We start from the raw sequence: 18750 nt of genomic DNA on the forward strand, positions 1-18750 counted from the left end.
TGAGTTCCATATACTGTTGAATAGTTGTGTAAAGGTTCTGAGCATTTTAAAGACATCACAATATTGTCTTTTTGCACCAAACATTAAGCAAGATACAACATATTGACTGTCACTGAACTGTGATTTTGAGAAAAAGTGTCCCAGTTCATTGTTATCTGGTGCCGTTTTTATATTTCTCTGCATGTTTCGTCTGGTAATGCCGACTCAAATTGTAGTCCTTCAACACGGCGATCTGCTCCCCGCAAACTAAACACACAGCTTTACCTCTAACTTCAGTAAATAAATACTTCGCTGTCCAATTTTTGTTGAAAATTCTACATTCGGCATCTACCTTTCTTTTTGTAGCCTGAGCGGACATTTTTGAGGACGAACGTTGTCTTGTTGTGATTCAATCGCGCGCATGTCTTGATAAACGCATTACGTCATTATGTGCGACGCACATTGTGCGGGAATAAAAAAAAAAAACAATTTCAGAATAAAAGCAGTGCAGCTTTCGCCCATGAATGAGGTGAAATTAAAAAGTATGTTTATTTTGAAATTTCCAATTAACCTTACACTCGCGGTCAGAGTCAACCAAAGGTATGTGGCCCGGGCCATACAATGCCCAGGTCTGTCATACGGGCCAGTCAGTGCCACCCGGCGGGCCGGATGTGGCCCGTGGGCCGTGCAATGCCCAGGTCTGGTCTTGAGCCTCCTTTTAAAAATATCAACAGTCTCTGCGGACCTGATGTCCTCCGGCAGGCTATTCCATAGACGAGGACCAGAATGGCTGAATGCAGCCTCGCCATGTGTTCCAGTCCTCACCCGAGGAATAATTAACAGGCCGGTGCCAGAGGACCTCAGGGTCCGCGAGGATGGCCCAAGACCGTTAAGGCATTTAAAAACTAATTGAAGAACCTTAAAATCAATCCTGAAACACACGGGGAGCCAATGCAGCGATTTTAAAACTAAATCCAGTGCCCAATTTGGTATGTTTGCATCTCTATGTCCTATGTGGAGAATGTGCTTTGTCATATTTGTCCATGAAGTGCTGTCTGGCTTGTCATCAGTTTGTAATGTGCAGACTGAATATGTATGATGTGAATGTGAGTGTAGGTCATGAAAATACTATGTTCACACATTTATAAACTAAGTAATATAACTTTAGCATGTGAAAATAATATCATAAATCAGTAAAGACCATGACTACAATCAGTCATTCCTATGCGTAGTAGAATTAGAATTAGAATTAGAAATCCCTTTATTGTCATTGTACTCAAGTGTGCAACGAGATTAGAAGGCTCCCCTCTCCAGTGCAATACAACAATAAGACAGACAAATATATAAATTAGATTAATAAATAAGAGAGTGCAATGGAATTTAGTACAGAATAGGGTATATAAAAACACATCACGATGCTGTTCTGCAAGGTAAGGGTGTTCTCGTGTGTGTGTGAGAGTTCAGAATGGAGATGGCTCTCGGAAAGCAACTGTTTCTCAGTCTATTGGTCCTCGATTTGATGCATCTGTAGCGCCTGCCAGAGGGCAACAGGTCGAACAGGTGTGAGTTTGGGTGGGTATTGTCTTTGACGATGTTGAGAGCCCTTCTGAGGCACCGGGCGGTGTAGATGTCCGACAGTGAGGGGAGAGGGCAGCCAATAATCCTTTGAGCTGTTTTGACTGTCCTCTGGAGCCTCACTCTGTCCGCCTCAGTGCAGCCGCTGTACCAGGTGGAGACACAGTACGTCAACAGGCTCTCAATGGACGAGTGGTAGAAGGCTAGCAGCAGCTTCCTGTCCAGGTTGAATTTCCTGAGGACTCTCAGGAAGTGCAGACGCTGGTGGACCTTCTTTACCACTGCTGTGGTGTTGTGAGTCCAAGAAAGGTCGTCGGAGATCTGTACTCCCAGGAACTTGAACGTGTGGACCCTCTCCACACACACGCCTTCGATGCAGAGGGGGGGCGGCACCGTCTTGTTCCTCCTGAAGTCGACGACAATCTCCTTTGTTTTTGCAGTGTTAAGGTGCAGTCTGTTGTCCTTGCACCAAGCTGTCAGTCTCTTTACCTCCTCTCTGTAGGCTGTCTCGTCACCTTCCGAGATCAGACCGACCACTGTCGCGTCGTCAGCAAACTTGACGATGGTGTTGTTGCCATGGGCCGGGCTGCAGTCGTAGGTGTAGAGGGCGTATAGGAGAGGGCTCAGCACGCATCCTTGAGGGGAACCGGTGCTCAGCATGCAGGTGGAGGACGTGTAGGGGCCGAGCAACACAGTCTGGGGTCTGTTGGTCAGAAAGTCCTTAATCCAGATGCGTGTGAGGGCAGGGAGGCCGAGAATGTCAAGTTTGGCGACGTGGATGTCTGGGATGATTGTGTTGAATGCCAAGCTGTAGTCCACAAAGAGCATCCTTGCATAGCTCTGCTGTTGTTCCAGGTGGCCCAGCACAACATGCAGAGCAGTGTTGATGGCGTCCTCAGTGGATCTGTTAGCCCAGTATGCAAACTGGTAGGGGTCCAGAGTGGGAGGAAGGCAGTCCCTGATGTGCTGGAGAACCAGCCTCTCGAAGCACTTCATGATGACTGGTGTGAGAGCAACAGGACGGTAGTCATTCTGGTGGACGGCTGGTGACTTTTTGGGGACAGGAATAATGGTGGAAGTTTTCAAACAGGAGGGGATGACTGCTTGAGCCAGGGAGCGGTTGAAGATCCTGCAGAATACATGTGACAGTTGGTGGGCACATGTTTTGAGGACCTTGCCTGGTATTCCGTCGGGTCCAGTAGCTTTCCTGGGGTTAACAGCCAGGAGCGCGCGCCTCACATCGTGTTCCTCTACGGTGAGTGGGGGGGGGTTGGAGCATGAAGTGCGGGGGTGTGACGGTTGGGGCGAGTCAAAGCGAGCAAAGAAGCAGTTAAGCTCCTCTGCCAGCGATGCACTCGGGTCTGCAGAGGTCGTGCTGCTGCCACGGAAGTTGGTGATGCTCCGTAGACCCTGCCACACCTCCCGTGGTCTGTTACTGGCAAGGTGGGCCTCCAGCCTCCCCTTGTAGGTTGCCTTGGCTAGCTTGATGCCTTTGCTCAGGTCAGCACGAGCCACCCTGTACTGGGCTTTGTCGCCTGACCTGAAGGCAGCGTCACGGGCCTTGAGGAGAGAGCGAACCCTGCTGGACATCCAGGGCTTCGCATTTGGGAAGGTCCGTATAGTCCTGTGTAGGGACACAGTTTCCATGCAGAACTTGATGTAGTCCACTACACAATGTGTGTAGACATCAAGGTCCTGATGATCAAAGAGGCCCCAGTTTGTGTCTTGAAAGCAGTCCTGTAATTCACTCATGGCGCCGTCACGCCAGGTTTTCACAGTCTTTGTGGTGGGCCTGAATCTGCGCCTGAGAGGGGTGTATGCAGGTGCGAGCTGCAAGGACAGGTGGTCTGACTGGCCGAGGGGGGCGAGTGGGAGGGCCCTGTATGCGTGCTTGATGTTCGAGTACACATGGTCGAGAGTGTTGTCTCCCCTCGTTGGGCACTTGACATGCTGGTGAAACTCTGGGAGTGCAGTCTTTAAATTGGCCTTATTAAAGTCTCCCGCTACTACGTGAACGCCATCAGGGTGGGCCCGCTGATGTTTATTGATGACGCACGCGAGTAGCGAGAGCGCCGTGCTAGTGCTAGCGTCGGGAGGGATGTAAACAGCTGTGACAATCACGACCGTTAGCTCCCTCGGGAGAAAATAAGGCCGGCATTTAACGGACATGAACTCGATGTCGGGGGAAGAGTGCTTCTCGACGATCGTGCTATCGCCGCACCAGTTCTCATGCACGTAAACACAGAGCCACCCCGCCCCGTCTCTTACCGGTGTCCCTTGTCCGATCCGCGCGATGTAGCGAGCGCCCGGCCAGCTGGATGCTAGCATCGGGGACGTCTGCGTGCAGCCAGGATTCCGTGACGACGATCACACTGCTGTCTCGCACATAGCGGTTTCCCAGGATTTGTAATCCCAGGTCGTCGATTTTGTGGACCACGGATCTGGCGTTGGTGAGGTACAGACTCGGCAGTGGTTGCCTATGGGGCTGCCGTCGCAGCCGTTCCAAGACACCGGACCTGCAGCCCCGCTTCTGCTTCCTCTCTCTGCGTCGCCTGCGCCACCTCCCGGTCCCGATGACAAGCCACGGTGAGCCGGGCAGCCTCGCCAGTTCGTCCGGAATTTTGCGATCATAGCATATTCAGTAAATATAAACCTGCTAAATTAAATAATTGACATTCTGTCCCATAAATGTTTAAAATGCCGGTAATTGCCATACAATCCTTCAAGGGTCGACGAGCGATGTTCGGGAGGAGGAGCAGTGGTGGTGGTGCGTTTCCCTCGGGCATGTGTCGGTAAATCCAGCGGAGTTCAGCGGCAGTGGATTGAAGTTGTCCTGACACAGGTTGATGACATGACAGGAACAGGCAGAAGTGCGAGAAGCAGACTGGCCTGCGGGTCCACATGGCAGACAGGTGCTAACTTTGATAGGTAAGCTAAACTTTAGCCACAGTAGACGCGTCAGCGACTATGCAATCGGTGGGTGGCATTCATGAGAATCGGGATCGCTCAACATACAGATAATAATAAATAAAATCACTGTAACTGGAGGGATTGTAAACTGCTAAAGCAGGTACAACAAGCGGATCCAAAAAATTTCTGAGAGTTACCGGTGAGCAGTGGCAGCCAAACGTGCCAGCGTCCACTCAACCGGGAGTTGATTCAATATTCACAATATTTTATTATTTTGTCGTACAGTTGTTTAAAAATGGCTCGCTATCGCCCCCTAGAAAAAAAAAACAACAAAAAAAAACAGCCCCATATCTCTGTTTCACCAAACTGAAAATTTGATGAAGTGTGTACAAAGCCAAGACCTAATAAAAAGTCTCATGGAGCCGTATGCTAAATTGAACAGGAAGTCGGCCATTCTAAATTTATCAGAATCCGAAATCCTTTTATTGTCATTGTACAGTGTGCAACAAGATTAGGGAGCTCCCCTCTCCAGTGCAATACAACAATAATTTAATCAAATATATAAATTAGATAAGAGAATAAATATTGTGATGGAAAATAGTATGAAATTGGAGAAATACAACACAATACGTCGCTGTTCAGCAAGGTAAGGGTGGTCGTGTGTGTGTGCATGTGTGTGAGAGTTCAGAATGGTGATGGCTCTCGGAAAGAAAATGTTTTTCAGTCTATTAGTCTTTGATTTGATGCACCTGTAGTGCCTGCCAACAAATTTACTTCAAACATTGACGAGGCTTTGAAAACAAAAGCTGCTCTAACTTTAACTACAAGCAAATTCCTCTTGAAGATTCCTCACGTTATTTCTCGGAAATATTTCACATTTCCAACGTGCCAGTACCCCAACGTTGTCCGGGTGGCGAGGGCCCTTTATAGCTGCTCGCAGCTCTAGTTTTTAATAAATTTTTTTAAATCAATGGTGATGACAGTGAAATATGTCTTGTCTGGTATCATGATAGCTGGAGGATATTTTGTCATGATATTTTAGTCAGGCCTGATAACAGTGATGTATGCTGATTTAAGGCTACTTTTATTTTGAAATGCCGTATCACATTTTGGTGGGACCGCATTTGATGGACAACTGGGGTTGTCTAGTGTCCCCCAAAATGGGTCTGATATCACGATAGCTCGAGGGTATTTTGAAATGATTATTTTAAAATCAGTGTTGATGACAATGAAATGTGCATATTTCAGGTGGGTTTTTTTTTATTGTGAAATTACACATCAGATTTTGATGGGACCATTTTTGATGAACAGCTGGGGTCGTCTAGTGTCCAACAAAACTAGTCTGGTATTACGACAGCTCCAGCTCTTTTATTTTAAAATGCCTCCTTACATTTTGATGGGACTACTTTTGGTGGAAAGCTGTGTTGTCTTGTGTCCTCCAAACCTGGTTTGGTATTACCATAGCTAGAGGATATTTTTTAATGAAATTTTAAAGTCAGGCATGATGACAGTGAAATGTGCAGATTTCAGGCAACTTTTAGTTTGAAATTACAAATTAGATTTCGATGGGACCACTTTTTATGGACAGCTGGGGTAGTCTCGTGTCCCACAAAACTGGTCTGGTATCACGATAGCTCGAGCTATTTTTTTTTTTAACTCAGTGGTGATGACCGTGAAATAAGCGAATTTCAGGCTACTTTTATTTTGAAGTGCCACATCACATTTTGATGTGACCACTTTTGGTGGACAGCTGGTGTGGTCTAGTATCCCCAATCCTGGTTTGGTATCACGATAGTTTGAGGATATTTTTTAAAGATTTTTCTTTTAAATCAGTGTTGATCACAGTGCATATTTCAGGTGATTTTTTTATTTTTAAATGCCACATCAAATTTTGAAGTGACCACTTTTTGTGGACAACTGGGGTGGTCTGGTGTCCCGCAGAACTTGTCTGGTATCACGATAGCTTGAGGATTTTGTAATGATTTTAATTTTTTTAATCATTGGTGACGACAGACAAATAAGCAAATTTTCACGCTTTTATTTTTAAATATCCCATCAGATTTTGATGGGACCACATTTGTTTTTACGGTTCCGTCACCACGCGAGTGGCTACCTGCTAAAGCAGCACGGCTCACTATTTGAGCCTTTTTCGCGTGTTTTTTCCTTTACCCAGTTTTATTTATTTTACCTCATCGCAGCAATGGACATCCAAATTGCGGTGGTTTTATTGCTGCTGGGGGCTGTTTTTTGCGTGATCGTGTCCGGAGATGTCACTGGGAGCTACGGATCAATCGTTTACACAAGAGATCAGCTGTTAGCACTTCGTGCTAACCCCGTGCCGACTCCCGGAGCGAGACCCGATATCCCCCACGAGTTGAGGAGGAAGAGACGGGGGATGTCGCGCGGGGGCGAAACGCCAGGCAAAGAGGAGGCGTGACCACCCCGTCCTCCTGTCCGTTTTTATGGGAAATGTTAGATACCTTCCCAAGAAAATGGACGCGGCACGAGAGGAACTTCCAATGAGCTAGCTTGCTGATGTTCACGGATTCATGGCTAACAGACCTAACGCCGGACACCGTCGTGGAATTTGACGGCTTCCAAATACTACTTGCGGACAGGACACTGGAAAGCGGTAAGAGGAAAGAGGAGGGCTGGCTGTGTTTGTTAATGATAGATAGTGTAACCCTAGGCACATCACAGCTAAGGAGCAACTTTCCAGTCGGGACAATGAGCTGCTAGCTGTTAGCATGCGTCCATACCTGCCAGGATGGCTGAGTGGTCTAAGGCGCCGCGTTCCGGACGCAGTCTCCCCAGGAGGCCTGGGTTCGAATCTCGTGGCTGCCAGGATGGCCGAGTGGTCTAAGGCGCCGCGTTCAGGACCCAGTCTCCCCAGGAGGCCTGGGTTCGAATCTCGAATTTCCCCATTGTGGGACTAATAAAGGCATTATTATTATTATTATTATTATTATACTTGACAAGCATCGCGAGTTAACAAGGACGTGCACGTAACAGGTGCGTGAGTAAACTGCTTAAAACTTTGATCGTCATTCAGCTGACCTACAAATTGAGACGCTACAGTCAGTTTGACGTTTTTGTTTGCTTGATTGTGGATTGACATGGAGGAACAAGACAGTGGAAAGCGGACATTAAAAATGACGGAGAAAAGCTGTCGAAGATCACAAGCCTAAACGGATGCAGGCACGCAGGTGCAAATTTGCTCAATTGACCTCCATGCAACGTCAAATTGAACAATTGATGGAGGATGATGCAAATGTTGACGCTGTAAAAAACTGAGCTTTGTGTTTGCTTTAGCGGCATGGAGCAAGAATTTGTGGACCTCAATTCCGGTGTGCAAAATTTAAAGACTGAAGAGGATTTTGCCGATGACCAAAATAACTGGTTTGATCCAAAAAATGTAATTAATGGAAATGTGAGCAATGGAAGAAGGACGTTTTGAAACGTGCAGAGGAAGGATGCAATAAACAAATATCACCTGATGATAGTAGATCTGCATCAACTAACTACACCCATAGAAGTAGAAGTAAAGAATCTAACAGACAGAAGCTCACTTCTGTCAACGTCTTCAATTAAATTAAAGGCTCAAATGGAACGAGCATGTTTAAAGGCAAAGGCTGCTGATTTACAACAAAGGTTGGCACTTGAGCAAGAAGAAGCTGCAATTAAGGCAAAGAAGGAAATGCATGCAATGCAAACGGCACTCCCTGAGTCTGATGCTAAATTGGATGTCTTGAGAAGATATGAAAATACCCAGGAGGATGGTATCCACATTCCTGATGAGTGTGTTACAATTTAAACAAGGAAAAACATTCAATTACCATCACAGCCTATCAGAGCAACAAGCAGTGTTGACCTGAAATGCTCCCACTTCGACTATTCCAATGGCTAGATTTCCACATCAGACAGAAAGTAGAGAACAACAGGGACATGTGCTTGATGGCCTTTGCCAAGCAATCTCACAGCAAGCCAGTGTCGCAGAATACTTAGCAAAGAGTCAAAAAGCATCGCTACTTCCCGAACTTTCCATTCCTACGTTTAAAGGCGACCCTCTGCATTATAAAACCTGTATAGGTGCCATTGAACATGGGATTGAAGGCCGTACAAGTGATAACCGTGATCATCTTCAATTTTAGCTGCAGTATACTAGTGAACAACCACATGAGTTGGTGAAGAGCTGCATCCATATGGAACCTCTGACAGGATATACCAAAGCAAAACAAATCTTGAAGGAGTTTTATGGTGATGACTTCATGATAGCAGAAGCATATTTAAAGGAAGCCATGGATTGGCCAACAATCAAGTCTGAAGATGGTGTTGCACTTCAGTCTTTCACATTATTCCTTATGGGCTGTTTGAACATAATGGCAGATGTTAATTACATGGAGGACTTGGACAACATGGCTAATATAAAGGCATTGGCAAACAAACTTCCATACAGACTTATAGAATCTTGGAGAAAATTTGCCTGCAATCTCCAAGAAAGAACAAATAGAAGAGTGAAGTTTAAGGATTTTGTTGACTTTGTTGACAAGCACGAAAGATTCTATAAAACAGAAAACAAAATCACAACACACAGAAACACCAAAATCAAAGAAAGTCTTCACAACAGTCATTGTGCCCGCCAAGATGGAAAACAACAAAACCACCACGCCAAAGGCAGAACCTGTTTCAGTGGATGCTATTGCCAAACCATGTGCTAATTGTAATGGAGAGCAACAGTCTCACAATTTGTAAGGAATTTAGGAGAAAGCATCACAAGGATAAGATTGACTTCTTGAGGAGCAAGGGTCTGTGTTTTGCATGTTTGATGCACGGTCGCATTAGCAGTTGCTGGAAACAAAAGCTTCAATGTCAAGAATGCTCTAGACTGCATCCTACAGCACTACACATTGTCCATAAACTTCTGCAAAGAAACAGCCTAAGACGATTGTGAATAGCAGTACCTATTAAGCGCCCTCGTACAAACAACAGAAACCTGGGGTGTCACTGGGGCCTGTAAATAGGACTGCATCCTTTCAATAATTCCGGGATGGGTCAAGGCACAAAAAGGAACCAAGACAGTGACGACTTACTGTCCGGTTTAAAAATGCCCTGACGCCTTTTTTAGACTGAAATAACTTACTAAAGTTTTCGTTTTGTGCCATTCAGAATGGGAGAGGGAGCCAGGAGGCGAAACAGCCGTCTTGCCAGTTCAATCCCGCACACCCTCTGACTCTCACCCTCCGTTCTGCCTTTTTATTGAAACTAACTCATCAATAACTAATCACCAGAAGACAGAAAAGCATCAACAACTAATCACCAAGAGACAGAAAACATCAATAACTCACGGTATAAAGGTCAGTTTAACTAAAGCATCAATAACTAATCACCAGGGACTCCAGCAGGCAGAAAATCATAACCCAAGGTCAGTTTAACTAAACACATCTTCAGGATACGGTGTCTGTGTGTGTGTGTGTTAAAATAACAAGTAAGTGTCTCTGTGTGTGTTAAACATTAATGAGTGTATAAAAACATGATTATGAATACACAAACTGATTACCTATCCTCAGCCCATCTTACATTTCCCCCCTGTTGTGGATTTAAAAATCATGTCCTTACGGCTTTAAGACAGATCATCATAATGAAATCATACAACAGTGTGATCATCAGTGGAGGAGCGAAAACCTCACATTAGGGAAAAATTCCCCTCCTCCCTTCCGGCGTAGAATGAGATCCTCATAATTTGATGACCATCAGGGAATAAAACTTGTCCCTGGGGTGACTTGGTGGAGGCCCTTGCCTCGTTGTAGGAGAGGACAGCCGTCCTTACCTCCCGGATCTTCGTGTATGGTGTGTGTGTGTGTGCACGTGTGTGGACAGGGGCAAGAAGTCCATGTGTTTTTACGTTTTAGTGTCCAGTTTGAGTTCGTCATTCTCAACATTAATCAGGTTGTAACGGTACATTTGGGCAACAAACCTACGATTAACCATCATCTTTGTCATAAAAATAATGCAACATGAACAGACTAAACATAACAAAATGAAAACTATAATTATCCCTATATATTGTTTTTTTAAATTCTTCATAGTGGTCATAACATCAATAATTGTTTCATTTTTATTAAAAATTCAAATGCAGTAATGTACTCCAATCAAGGCTGATATTCCTTTGTTATGTACGTCATTAATTTCCAAACAATATCTAATCTTTTTGTTCTGTGGCTTCAACATATTTATCATCTCATCAATATTAGCACCACAGAGTACTGAGTTTCGAGATCCTCACAATAGTCGTTCTCAAAATGAGATTTTTTTTTATCAATTTAGCTTTGTTAAGGTAAGATATTTTATTGACAATCTAACATTAATATGCAAAGAACATGTACATTAGTACGAAATGTAAAAAAAAATTGTGGTGGGGGGGGGGTGCGAATTGTTTTCTTCTTGGTAGGGGGGGCATGACAGGAAATAATTGAGAACCACTGGTCTAGTCACACACCAGCTCGGGTTCATTCCCTACCAGAGAAATGACATTCCATGTCCCCAGAGCTAGGCGCTTTATGTTGCCGGGGATTGGACTGCCTTTGACTGCCTCCTAGCTCAAAGGAAACCCAAATTCTTTGGTCCCGCCCACTGGTAGTGAGCCGAAGCCCTTGTATTAAATAATAAATAAATACATAAAATAAAAAAATTAATAAATTTAAAAAACGGACCGATCCACTGCTTGGGTTAGTTTGACCCACCTTGAGATCCGTTCCCACTCAGTGACAGTGTCTACAAGCCACTGCCACCAGGCCAGTGAACCGACGTCCAGGCAGTGACAAAAAACGTGATCAAATTACATTGCTCATCATAAGGTGTTTGTGAGACGCTCTTTGTATGTTTCCTCAATTAAGACCTGTTTTCCATTGGTGTATTTGAAAAAAGTGGTGAACCTGTTAAATTCACTACAAAACGTTAAGAAGATGAAAGTAATGTTTGAAGGAATATTATTTTTCTATCGACATGCCGGCGGGCGGGCACAGATAGAGAGTGATAAAGCAGCACCACCCGCGCGGGGCGTGCTGACGAAAAGGCAAGCGCTCCTCCTCTCATCGCGTCCTTATTAAGACAGAAAAAAGACGCTGTTGAATTTGACCTATTCGCAGTTCGAGCAGGTGCTTAACGCTGGAGAATATCACCACTTCGAAGTTCGAACTGCTGTTGAAACGGAGAGGTAAGTGTTTTTCGTTTGTTTTTATTCAAAACATGCCTCGAGTGCATTTGTTCATGGTTAGAGATAGTTGTGTGGAAAACACTATACAAAGTAGCACCATGGATGTGGGCCTACAACACTGGCCTAGCAAACATGTGCTCCTACATCGACATAATTGACGAGCTCCAGTTAAGCATTGAATAATTATAAAACGTCATGGTGCTTTTACTCATTTAAAGAACTAAACCGACGCGTATTTTCATCCGGTGGTCAGGTTTGCATTGAATGTGAGCACGAGGGACGCTAGCTTGTTGCGTTAGCTTTGCGGAGCTAACAGCTTGCACTTTTGTTATAGAACAACAGAATGCAAGTACCATGATAATTTCTGTCATTAATTTTTGTGTAAGACACGATGTTCACTGGTTAATTACATGATTCTTAAAGCAAAGGTTACTGTGAATGCAATTTTGGTAAGATTTTTGTAGTCACACTGCATAAATCTGTCTGTCTGTTGTTTAAACTTCAATATAAACTATTATGGTTGAAATCGTTAATTGGGATGGAGGGATTGATATTTTTTTAATTTATAATTTATTTTTCTTACACTGATATTGTTAAAACTCCATTTAGCCTATAGTATTAATAATTCTCAACACAAAACTGTCTTTTTTCTTTATAGAATAAACAATGCCTTCCCTGAGATGCAGGAAGTCCCCAAAGCAGGATACTATTGAACATGCAGTCAAGGGTCTGGACAAGACTGCAGAGTTAGAAGCGAAGTATATAAACTCATTTAAAGGTATGATGTTAACGCTTTTGCTAAGATATATTATTGTTTTCTGATAACCAAGCTGACATCGTTTTTTAAGTGGTTATTTTACATTAAGAGTGTCTTGACCTTTTCTTTTGTCAGTTTCAAGTTATTTCAGTGAGCGTGAAACCTGATGGTAGGAGTTCTATCTAAATTAAGGCTGTACTTGATGACGCCCTCCGGCATTTTTATACCACAATAGACCGGTGAACAAGTCCGATATTGATAGTCTAGTGTAAAGCACGTTATACGTCACAGAGATCACGTGACGCGATCCAATATGACTGTGTATACAGTGTATGTCATTGTTATGAAACTAAATAATCTTAAAGTTTTTTTTTTACGTAACCAGGTGCCATTGACATTTGTACTTTCAGTCCTAATACATACTGGCTAATGCAATGCTGGAAAATGAATTTTGGCTGGTCTGTTCCTTTAAAATCATAAAGAAGGGCTCTGCTCTATCCCTCACAAGAAGCAATGTTTCAAACCACCCTACATTAGTATAGTGGCCCAAATGAATATGATGACTCCTTATTTGTGTGCTTAAAAATATGACGAAGCTATCTTGATTTCCCTGTTAACTAGGTCGAGGAGTATTTACCAAGGCCCCTTTCAGGAAAGACGACTTTATTCTTTATTATGGAGTACAGAGGAAAATTGATAGATTCTGATAAATCTCAACGCAGGAAGATGGATGGAAGAGGCACTGTCTTTTTGTTTGACTTCCGCCGGCAAGAAAAAACTTGGAGGTGAGGCAAAGATTGAGATGTTATCTTATTTTTGTTTTTATTTAAAAAAATAAACACATACTCATCCCATAAGTGTTAGGGGAAAAATCATTCTCTAAGCAAAAATGTATACCGTATTTTCGCACCCAAAAGACGCGCCGTGTCAAAGGGCGCAACACCTGTTGAGGCCGCTATTTCTGTCTTTGTAACATATACTGGACGCACCGCCTGACAAGACGATAGCACAGCTGCTGTTAGCATAGCATGAACTTGGCAGAGCTGCCCACACTGACACAGCCGATAGCAGCCTACTATGCCCCAATAACATGAGCAATCACCCCATTGTTGCAGCAGACGCCAAGTCTCTATTGACAATAGCTGACAATGGCTCAGGCCAATATTAGGTGCATTGGCAATAGCCTACAAAGCAACGTCAGGGGAGGGACTTGGCTGCTCACCACACACAAAAAATAAAAAACTCATCATACAAGCAAACAATGAAACATAGAAATAAGATTAACACAAACATGTATCTCTCATGCCATCAATATACCCAAAAAAAATGAAAATAATACAAAAGCCACTCAGCCTTAGCTAATTCAAGCAATGCATTCTGGGAGCAGAGACCCACAATCCCATAGCTGTTTAGAGAGATTTGCATGGCTGTTTAAAGAGATGTGCTGTTATGCTTTGGACTTTTTGTCTGTTGTCTAAACCTGGGACGTTTCTTGCTTGCAATAACATAAATGATAAGACAGACTAAAACATTGTGGACAGCTGCCCTTTGTCCAGCTTTTTCCAACACCATCACCCAAACATTATAGTCAGATGGTGTATTTGTCACGGTCGATTGTAAGCATGGACCACTCACTCTTTGCCCAGCAGGGTGTGCTAACATGCACTTCCAACAGCTCGTTGATGACAAGGGCTGATGGACGTGAGTGGTACTTTGTCCATTTAATGGACGCATCGACTGACAGGGCGCTTTGTTTGCTTATGACTGCGAAAATACGGTAATTACTTTTATTCATGCGTTGAATCTGTACAAATGAAAATATAGACCATGAAGTCTCAAAGACAAGCTGTTAATAGGGTCTGATTCCAATAGAAATTTCTTGTATGATTTGATTTAGAAGATTTAAAAATTGTGGATTTCCTATTTTTATGTTTTGTGTACACAAGATTGTCTCAAAGATTAATTTCTGACATTGATTGAATAATTGTTTTTTTTTTTTTTAAATCTATTTTAAGTGTTGATGCCGCTCAAGAAGATGGCAGTCTGGGAAGACTGGTTAATGATGACCACATGCACCCCAACTGTAAAATGAAGAAGAAGACAACAGAGGACAGACCACACCTCTGTCTGTTTGCGCTCCGAGACATTGATGTTGGCGAAGAAATAACTTAAGACTATGGACCAGCTGGCCTTGGAGAACACAGGTTTGTAAGATGCATCTTTAAGTACAATAACAGAGCCCACTTGTGGTGTTCTGGTGATGTAGTTTCCAATTAGTTTGGCAATCTAATAAATGTATGTTGAGGTTTCTATGGAAGTTGAACATGCTGACTGACTGGGGGAGTTCTCCATTGTCCACTATCTGTAATTCAAATTTGTGGGTCTGAGTCAAAGTTTGGCTCTTCAGGAACAACGAACTGGTCAGGGAGTGACAGTATTACAAAGTTCTGCGTTACTCTTTTCTGGGCGGTGGCCCTGTTAGGCCATCATATGCCATATTGCAAATATCCCCATTGTGGGACTAATTAAGGACATCTTTATGTTGTGGTTTCCCTACCAGAACCAGCACCAACCCTGTATATTCATGATATAAAACACTGTTTCAATTTGATATTTAGCCTTTCTATACTGTAAAAATAGAAGACCCCAGGCTTTCCTGCGCCCCCTTGCCCAATTGGTGGTGTTCAGGAGACAACCTGGGACTGAAATATCAGTCACAACCAGTGTTGTTTTCGTCACTGATGACTATGACGAAAATACTTCGTTAACGCCCCTTTTTTAATGACGATGACAAGCTAAACGAGGTTCTTTTATGACGAAAACATGACGTGATGTACATGAATTTTTTTCGTTGACGAGACAAAATTGTTAGCATGTGGTTCATAAATTATTTTATGTTGCTTTTAGTGAAATAAAGCCACAACAGTTGCCCAACAAAATGTTTTGCTTCTCTGCTTATTTTGGAGCAGTGAGCATTGATTCCACTGTTGCCACTTTTTTCTGTTTGTAATGAAGAATCCTTTGTAGTCCATCCAAAAGTCTTTGTTATTGGGTGGAAACCTTGAATGCCTTGTTTTAACTCAAATGGACTTAAACCCATCCATCCATCCATCCGTTATCTGTACCGCTTCTCCTCACTAGGGTCGCGGGGGGTGTTGGAGCCGATCCCAGCTGTCTTCGGCAGTAGGCGAGGTACACCCTTGAATTGGTGTCCAGCCAATCGCAGGGCATACATAGACGAACAACCATCCACGCTCACACTCATGCCTAGGGGCAATTAGAGTGTCCAAGCAACTTGCCATGCATGTTTTAAGAATATGGGAGGAAACCGAATTACCCAGAGGAAACCCACGCAGGAAGGCCGGAGCCAGAATCGTACCTACGACCTCAATATTGTGAGGCCATCCTGCTAACCAGTTGGGCCACCGTGCCGCTTGGACTAAAACCTTTGTGAATAAATTGACGAAAACTAGGGTAAAACTTTTTTTGCGTTTCCGTCGATTAAAACTGGACTAAAACCCTTTTTTTAGTTTTCGTTGACTAAAACTGGACTAAAACTATAACGAATTGGGATGACTAAATGTGATGTAAACAAATCAGCACTTTGTCCAAATGACTTGGACAAAATCTAAAATGCCTGCCAAAAACAACACTGGTCACAACACGTGTCTACAGAAGATTAATTGGCATGGGCGAAATTAATTAGTTTTATTTCATTCATGAGCTTATGTTTTGTTTTGGGTGGCTAAGGCTTAAAATGTGTAAAAATCTAATCCAACCTCAAATATAATTAATTCAATAAATTTATGATGCTACTAAAACATCGAAGCAGCCTCCTCCAGGCTTTACAGACTCAGAAATGGAGGTATGCGTATCGTGTACTCATCCTGTCGTGTCTCGAGATGTTAAAATTGCAGTTAGATAGACGTGTGCTGATTAGACAAGACTTCTAATATATCTGGTGTCACAGGATATTTGTCAGTGAATGTGTATGTCTGGTTTGAGGCTCACTCAGCTTTTTCTTGTGTTGTGGGGTCCAGTTGAGTTGAATTGCGTGTCAGGTATGTTGGCCATCTGACACCCAACTGTCAGGTTTGTGTTTGTGGGGACCCCGTAGAGCCATTTTTATTGTTGACATAAATCATAGCTAATCATCTTTTCCTTCATTATCATATGAAATACAGTTAGGAGTTGTATGTGCCTTTACTATGTTATAATCTTAGAACCTACCAGCCACTACAGGTGTCCGACAAGAAGACTTTTGGCTGTCCTGTGCTCCATTGCGGCCCTGGTGGCGTTCAAAAGACAACCTGTGACTGAAATATCAGTCACAACATATCTCTACTGAAGATTAATTGTCATGCGCTAAAGTAATTGGTTTTGTTTCATTCGTGAACTTGTTAGTTTTTGTTTTGGGTGGCCAAAGCCTAAAATGTGTAAAATTCTGATCCATTTTCTTTTTTTAATTCATTAAATTAATATTCAACTTGTTCATTAGGATGGAGGACAACCGACAATGACTGAATCGGCTGAGGTTGATGCCACCAGAACATCGAAGCAGCCTTCTCAAGTTTTGACAGACTCTGAAAAGGAGGTATGCGTATCATGTGGTCATCCTGTCGTGTCTTGAGATGTTAAAATTACAGTTAGATGTGAAGAACATTATAGGAGCAATCATGTTATCGAATGTAATAAAATAATATCACACACAGTCTAATATCACACACACAGTCTAATATCACACAACAGTTTGATTTTACATACAGTCCAATGTTATGCACAGTTTAAATACATAACACATAAATACATAACACATAAAGTTTCATGATATTGTTACTAACTCTAGTTCATTTATTAACTAAAATCTAGGAACTAACCATCACACCACCGCACTTAGGTTAGGACGACCACTTAGGTCAGGGCAACCGAACAAACTCCACTCCTGAACACACATGAGGGGAGGCGGACATGGACCAAGTAAACACCAGCTGGACCGAAGTAAACATGCCCTTGACAATTTAGGTACCTTTGAATCGGTCGTATGTACTTGTATTGATTTCTGGATTGATTGAAATGTGTCGGCACATGTCGACGTGACTTATGATATTCAATAAAAGGCTTGGAGAGAACTGGAGGTTCAGAGATCAGACCTGTTCACTGAGGTTTCATCTCTCCCGGCCGGAAACTTATAGTCTGCTGTCCGTGTCTGGATTCCTACTTGCCGAGGCGTGAGTCGCTCCCCCACACAGGGGTGATTCTCCCTTGACATTTTACAGTGGTCCTTCGGTCCTTCAAAACGGGTGTTGACCGGGTCATGCGGAGGGGGAGGCGGTGACGACCGGAGGAAAAGACTGTGCACAGCAACCAGGACTTAAAAAACCTCATCTCGTCCTGATTTTGAGGCCGGTCTCGCAGGATCTCCCGACGAGTGCCCCGGTTGACATCCGACTGAACCAGAGGAAAGACACGGACGGCAAGGGGTAAGACAAAAACTTCTTCAAGTATTTTGGGTACCACGGCACCTAGACGGTTTTTGGTATGAGACTTAGCTACTTCACTATTGTTGTTGTTCACTGCAGATAACGTAACTTCTGCAGATTTGGAACATTGTTGCAGATAACGTAACTTCTGTAGATTTGGTTTAGTCAAGAAAACATTACTGCAGATAACGTAGCTTCTGCAGATTAAAAACCAGTTGTTTTAACGGTGCACCTGGGTAACGGAACTCCCGGGTGGTTCGGGTCCGAACAAGTGAGACAGTGAATTGACCAGGCCTGTGACTGACATACTAACTGCGGATTATATGTGTGTGCGTGGAGAGTATTTGAAGGAGATCTAAAATCGTTCACGTTCCGTGAAATTTAAACACCAAGCTGATGTCCTCCTGAGACGCTAGGTCAAAAGGTAGAAGCTTGACATCAGGGGAAGTGAACGAGCACGTAGCATTTCTCCAGAGAATCTCTCAAAGTATTTTTGTGTGACTACTAACAAGCAGACAATGGGGAAGAAAGATAAAAAAAGGGGAGCCAGACCTGACAGGTCAAAATCACCCGATATGGTAAAAAAGATGGAACTCAAGTTCCCGGGTAGTACGAAGTACTTGGGTAAATGGAAAGGACGCTATCAATTTGATCCAGACTTGGCTGGAGTAAGAGAGACGGGGGAGTTGTTGAGAAACCTGTCCATTCATGACCGGCAAAAGCAACGTACTCGTGATACACCAGGGAAACAATTGAGGCAGGCTAGAGTTTGGCATGAGGAGATGCGTAAGAAAGAGGGGGAGAGCCAAAGTGGTATTAATGTTGCTCGTGCTGAA

At 43.4% G+C, this 18750-nt stretch overlaps 1 long non-coding RNA gene across 2 annotated transcripts; it reads left to right on the forward strand.

Annotated features, from left to right (window-relative positions):
* Nucleotides 1-13071: 13071 nt before the first annotated feature.
* LOC148316041 (uncharacterized) lies at nt 13072-17892 on the forward strand. Of its 2 annotated transcripts, none has more exons than XR_015840401.1 (4): nt 13072-13219; nt 14450-14638; nt 16933-17028; nt 17711-17892. It is a non-coding gene; the product is annotated as an uncharacterized LOC148316041 (long non-coding RNA). The 2 variants fall into 2 exon arrangements; XR_015840402.1 differs by lacking the exon at nt 17711-17892 and adding an exon at nt 17332-17531.
* Nucleotides 17893-18750: the final 858 nt, after the last annotated feature.

This window comes from Idiotropiscis lumnitzeri, unplaced genomic scaffold (genome assembly GCF_059441095.1).
Source record: "Idiotropiscis lumnitzeri isolate Australia: NSW breed Sydney's pygmy pipehorse unplaced genomic scaffold, RoL_Ilum_1.0 HiC_scaffold_24, whole genome shotgun sequence".
Lineage (NCBI taxonomy): Eukaryota > Metazoa > Chordata > Actinopteri > Syngnathiformes > Syngnathidae > Idiotropiscis > Idiotropiscis lumnitzeri.